Consider the following 6,992-nt stretch of genomic DNA (forward strand, 5'->3'; position numbering starts at 1 on the left):
CCCTGCCTAGACAGATTAGAGGTAACGCAAGAGTTGGAAGTCCCCTTTATTAAAACAAGCTCTGTTGTGGTCGGGCTTAACGTTGGTATGTGCTGGTACATTACTGTTTTGTCTGTGAACGCTTCCGCCCCCTGCACCACAGTACTTATGTGTGATCAGAATGAAGCAGCAGGTATTTTTGTGGAGGGCATTAATGATTTATACAGCGTCTGTTAGCCTAGAACGTTTTGATTAATAAAAGGTCCCCCCAAGATGTTTAATCATCTGATACCTTTGGGCTGGAACGCCAAGCTTGCCTGACTGCAAAATGGGATCCTGCCATCAGTAAAAGTTTGTTTTGTCTTTCTGCGCTCGGGTCATTGGATTCTGTGAGTTTCCGTGGATTGTCTGGCAAGCTTATGCTTTTTTATGAGAACGGATCGCCATAAGTTCTGCTTAATAAACTCATATGACCCTGTTCTTTACATGAAGTGCTGTCAAGGATTGAACGTTTTTCTCTTTTCCTCAATTTTTTACTGTATCTAGTTATTATCTACTTCTATGTAGCCCTGTTGTGAGAGCATATGTATGTATGTGTTCCTACAGGCGTTCAAGATTTTTGTCTGTATTTACGCTTGTTAAACATGTTTAACTATATAAACCTATAGTGCATACCTTCTACACTTGTGTGGATCCATATGTTTATGTATTCGCATCCTTGTGCGCTCGTGATCGTCATCCTAGTTTATCCGCGAGTGCGTTTGACAGGCGTTTTTCTTGCAACTTGGAAAAGGCTTGTCAGGGGGGATCTAGCAGCCGTTAGTGAGGAGGGTGGTGGAGGGGGAGCGTGCAGCAAATTATTTGTGCTGGCAGATGTTCACAGACCCAAATATGCATGAGTTTGTGGACCTGGCAGCTCTCGCCTCCTGCCAAACTGGCTGCTTTTTCATGATGCATGCGGGAGCAGTTGTTATTCTGGCCGTGTTACAGAGAACATTAATCTGAACTGTCATCACCTCCAACCGCTTTGGTGGAAATTATTTCACCCCCTTATTAAGGGAACTCCAGTGGAACATTACCAGTGGCTGTGAGGTCAACATTGTTGGCGGTTCTGTCAGCGGCCTGCTGCGCTTCGACACTGGCTGTTCTGTGCCGCGTATGGACTGTAAAGGAAACCACGGATGAAGCAGGAAGTGCTGGAGGTGAGGCGGGGCGTGGCTAGGGGCTCTTAAATGCGGCACTTCCTGGGATTTTTATCGTCATCTCAGTTGTGTTTGTTTAAAAACCCACACGGTGATTTGATTCCATTTTAAAGGAACGCTCTTGCCAATATCGTATTGCTTTCCAGTGCCAGTGTATGTGGTTTTGGAAGGAGTTCAAAAACGAGTCAAGCTACTGTTGTGGTGTCGTATTAATGGGACTCTCTATGGCTGTTTAGCCAAATTTGTCTGTTTAACCGAACCATTTGAGCTGATGATTTCACAATTCATTTGAAAGCGATCTGTCCCAGGCCAGCCTGCAGTGCAGGAATCCAGTTCACTGTTGCGGTGTGGTTATGGGACTGTTCTCCCACCAAGTGGCTGGTCAGTTTGACCATTATTCTTCATGGCCTGTTAAACGACATGCTTCTAATCAAGGCTGAGAGATGGAAACTCTCCATGAAAAAAAGAATAATCAGATGTTCATGCTGCTTTGAAGAGGCAGAAGCTCTGCGTATATCAAATACAGATGCGCAGTCTATGTCTATACTTAGTGTCTTTCATTGGTATGTTTTGGCAGCTCTGCGGGACGGGCTGTCACGCTGCGTAAATTGCATAAGTATTCAGCCTGTGATGCCCATTGTGACCTTTGCTCTTTTTTCCTGTTGAGAGCCAGAGCCATTTAGTCTGTCAGGGCCTCAACCTTTTTGTAAATGTCACTTTGAGAGATGCGCAAAAGCCATAACAATAGCCATCATGTAATCAAGTTATCAGCGATGCCCAGAAAAAAATTGCAATTATCATAATAACATATCCAGCCAGTCACTTACTGTCATGCTTGTTCTGGCTACACACAGGGGTGGGTTCGTGTGGGGGGGTTGACTTATAAAGGAGGGCGACTTATAAAGGAGGGCTTTGGCAGTCTGCCATAGACTGCGCTTTTCCCTCGAGGCCTCTTACTCACCAGTCAGAGAAAATTAGAATTACACATATTAAAGAGGGTAAACGGTTGTAATCAGCACGCTGGGAGGAGGAAAGTGGATTCACCGGGCCTTCGGAACATGTAGTGCGGGGAGGAGAGTGCTACTTGGTTTACATACACACACACACACTGTTTGGAGGAGCGAGCTGAGCTTTGCTCCATATGCTCTCAAGAATGTGTTCCATAAACTTCATCCACTTGTGGACTTGAAAGCGCTGCGGTTTGTTGTTTTAGGTGCTCTTAAGAGTAGGGCATAGGTTTTGTTTCACGTTGTTGATTGGTAAGACAAGTGATGAATGTTTTATCATTTGAACTGCATAAAATATGTGGATGGGGCTACTTTTGTATTTGTCAGAATGTTCGACAGGTATGAGATTTTTGATTCATGGTCTGATCGTGTGGTTGCAAACACACAGTTTGTAGAATAACGGGTACAGTTCACCCCAAAATGAAAATGCTGTCTTCTAGAACTGTTTGGTTACAAGTAGGGATGCTAAGCTTGATACTAAGCTCATGTACTCGTACTTATAGTCGTAACAATGCACCGATACCAATGACTGATACCTCATGTGACAGAACTGACAGAAATTTGTTGTGAAATTTGCTTTGAAAGTTTGTGACAAGCACATAGGCTACAATTACTTTTTCATAACGTGTTTAAGGTGAAGTTGTTTGTGATTATGAAGCTATTTTATTTGTATTATTCTCACTATGTTGTGAAAAGGTACAGGCATCGGTGGGTACCAGAAAAATTCATCGGTACTCGTAATTAAAAAAAGGTCCCTAGTTACAAGTATTCTTCCAAATATTTTTCTCTCTGTTCATCAGAGTTTTTTTTATACAGATTTGAAAACAACTCGAGGGTGAGTAAATGATGACAGAATTTTTTTTTTGGGGGGGGCTGTCCCTTTAAGGTGTGACAGTATTCATCACACCTACAATTCTATGTAACTTCTCTTCATTTTCATTGTATTTTCGTACAATTTTAGATTAATAAATGTTGCTATTTTGTCTTATTTGTGAATGACAAATTTCAGGTTGGTAAAGCTAATTTCTTAAAAACATGTAGCATGATTCAAATACTGTTTATCATATCATATCATGTTGTGCCATTATACATGTGTTCTGCATTTGATCTTTGTATCCTTGGTGGCAGCCCGGCACAGCTCACGTCACGGCATGGCTGGTGAGAATCCAGTCAGAGCGTAAAATCATCTGGCTTTTAGAGTCCTTTTAGAGTTGTGATGTTTCCTCTGGTGCGGTCCTGAAAACATTGACCCCCAGGCTACTCTGCTTTCCTTGGCAGTGGCTGCGAGGCCTTTACAAGGAACAGCCTGTTTGTTTGTTTGGTCCATAGAGTTCACTCAGCGTGGGTTGTGTTTGTCAGGTCACTAGATCCCAGCTGAGTGGCAGTAAGAATCGGGGTATGGCTGGGCCTGAACAGCTGTGCTAGAGAAGAAGAACAGCTGCATGGTAAAGCCCACATACTAACCCTTTAATTTATCATCCTTCCCCACGTGTGTCCCCCTCCCTTTAAAAAAAAAGATGCTGGTAGCTAATGACGGACCACCCCAACCTCCTTGGATCGAAGGCTTCACCGCGTGCCTCAGATGAGAGGTCTGGAGCAGATCCAGGTGCATTAGAGCCGGGTTGAGCTTCTGACACGAAACAGCCCTCAGGGGGAACCACAGGCATCCATAAATATTTAGGCACCAAAGAGGTTTATGGAGTTTGTTGTAAAAGGATTTATGATGGGCTGCGAGTCCATCCAACAATTCGAAGAGAGGCATTTTCAGGACCTGGGCTTAATGCACCGCCGAGCCACGTGCTCTTTTGGGCTCTGGAGAGGTCCGATCCAAACACATACTTTATACACCAAAAACGCAAACAACTCTTCAGGGCCAGCTAGCTTTTCAGAAAACAGGTGTATGTTATAAGAGGATTTTTACCTGCTGCATGAACAGTACATTCTGGTATGCAGAAGAGATCAACAGTTATTTCGCACCTTATTAGGAGAACGCAAGAATCGCAGTGTCATGTTAGCCTAATGTGGGTTTATTAATATCTAAATTATGAACCCATTTTAGACTTAACAAAAACTCATTGTTGGACTTTGAGCAGCTTTATAGAAAATTTTATAGTTTGTCTGTATAAGGTATTTGAATAACCTTGCATTCAAAGATAAGGTAAGCTTTGTAATATACAGTTTTCAAATATTACATTTTTGTTTGCATTTTAGTACTTTGCATGCAATCAGTCAGCTTTTACTTTGTTAACTGCATTTTCTTTGTATTACAGAAGTGAAAAGGTAAAATCATAGCAATTTTCCTATTTTGTAGAGTAAGTCTGGCTTGGACGACTTTGATTTTTCTCCCAGAGCTGGTTCAGTGATGCCAATGAAAAATACAGAAACAATTACTGAGACAGGAGTGAATTATACAGATGCTGCTGCTGATATGGGTCAGTCCTTGATGTTGATTTACTGCATCTGCTGCATCTGTTATGGCAGAAGTTTATGGAGATGCATTTCTAGGAAAAGGAAGCTTCTAAGACTCACAGAGCAGATGCTTGCTTATAAAAAGAATATCTTGACCGGGACCGGAAAGAAATGGTTCACTCGAAGATTGAAATTGTATCATCATTAACTAACCCTTATGTCATCCCAGCCCTGTATTACTTTTTTCTTCCAGGCGAAGAAGTGAAAATGTGAAGAATATTCTGGTTCACTATTTTTATATCAAGAAGATAAATGAGGACTGGGGACTGCGTACCTCTAAAATGTAAATAAAAGTTAAATTAAATCTTAAAGTAGTCCATACGACTGGAACAGGATACTTACTTCCATGGAAGAGGTAAACTCTTTAAAATAATGCAACATGACAACCTTCTTGTTCTTAATATTGAACCGCGGCGCATCCAGTGTGGACAAAATGTTTAATTATAATGGGGTCTAAAACGTTTCTAATGTCTTTTGTCGTGTCGTCGCATTGCGCCTGTCGTTTTCATAATCTGAAGAACCTTTTTCGCCAATCGCCACACACAACCTTTTGTGGAAAGAAAGTTTCTTCAGTTGTTAAAGGTTCTTTATGGAACCATTTAGACAAAAAAGGTTCTTATATGGCAGGGCTATATAATTAGTTTGTCATGGGGGCCAGTTCATGAAAACCATCCCAAATGAGGGGCCGGAGAGATATGGCATAAATTTATCTGGATTCGGTGTTTTCCATCCTTTACTCTACAATATATTTGCTCACATGAAAAGATACTACAGTATTCCGTTATAAAACCTGCAGTAAAAACGTTGAACCAAACCAAAATAAAAATCGAATTAAAAAAATAAATAATATAAATAATATATTATTGTGGTTGAACTATAACCTGGATTCCGCGATTCAATCATAGGGTCCTAACTATTGCCTATATGTTGTATTTTTGCCCCATATGACACCCAAAGTTTTTTACTACATTTAAACATGCGGATGTTGTATTTTATACTGCTCAACAAAAACATTGGTGCATTGTAAGACGCTCAAGCAGGCTTTTCTACAATGAAACATGTTAGTATTTTAAAACTGCATAACAAAAAAGGGAAATTCAGTGAAACGACATTAACCTACAGAGGCGCTGTTCAGTAATATTCTTCAAAATAAGATACTATTAACAAGTAGGATAACTGTTGCGGATATTTTAAATCACGGCAACCAACGCGTCTATGGAAAAACGCGCAGTGCCTCCAAAGCGTTCTCTAGCGCTATCAAGTGCTAATTGTAACTGAGCGTGCATGAGCGCCCAGTTTACGAGTGATTGGAATTAATTTATATACACACATTTTATTATGAGAGCTGAAATTTATAGAGTATTTGTGAATCTGGGGGAAAGTTTTCGGAAAGGACTGTTTACGCGCAAATATCTCTGAATTTACTCCTATACAGTATCTCATGGAAGTGAGTACACCCCTCACATTTTTGTAAATATTTTATTGTGACAACACTGAAGAAATGACACTTTGCTACAAATTCCCACCATTCACACCTGAGACCTTGTAACACTAATGAGTCACATGACAACGGGGAGGGAAAATTGCCAATTGGGCCCAATTCCGGCATTTTCACTTACGGGTGTACTCACTTTTGTTGCCAGTGGTTTAGACATTGATGGCTGCTAGTTTAGTTATTTTTACAGAAAATTTACACTGTTGTACAAGCTGTACAATTACAACTTTACAATGTAGCTAATGTTCATTTCTTCAGTGTTGTCACATGAAAAGACATAATAAAATATTAAAAAAAATTGATGGGTGTACTGACTTCTGTGAGATACTGTATTTACGAATGTTTGATGAATGAGGCCGATTGTATTTAAAATTACATGAGGGTGAGGAATATATATATTTCCTTTTTGCTTGAACTGGTCCTTTAACATAGGCCCTAAAGTGGAACAAAATAGGTAAGATATCTAATGCATGCAACTTAAATACTTGATACATCCTCAGTAAATAAAACAATATGTTAATTTTCATGAGATGTAGGCCTTTTGTCAGGCCTGTTAGTTGTTCTCACAAACAGGAAAGTTGTTTTTGGATCTGCTTTGTTCTTTATGGCTAGAGGCATACCCAGTCTCTCACTGTGTTGTGGTTTAGAAATGCAGGCTTTAGACCCCATGTTGTTTTTGTTTCCCTTGTGGCCTACATAAATGTACTGACCATTATCACTCTTTTGATGATTGAATGTGAAAATCATCTCTAGACGAATCTAACCCTTCAGACAATTGCCACACTAATATCCGGCAAGGTAACTCGGACCGTCTTGTGTTTTCTTTGTCAGCTGTCAGAC

The sequence above is a fragment of the Triplophysa dalaica genome, chromosome 14, assembly GCF_015846415.1.
Source record: "Triplophysa dalaica isolate WHDGS20190420 chromosome 14, ASM1584641v1, whole genome shotgun sequence".
In the NCBI taxonomy this organism is placed as follows: Eukaryota; Metazoa; Chordata; class Actinopteri; order Cypriniformes; family Nemacheilidae; genus Triplophysa; species Triplophysa dalaica.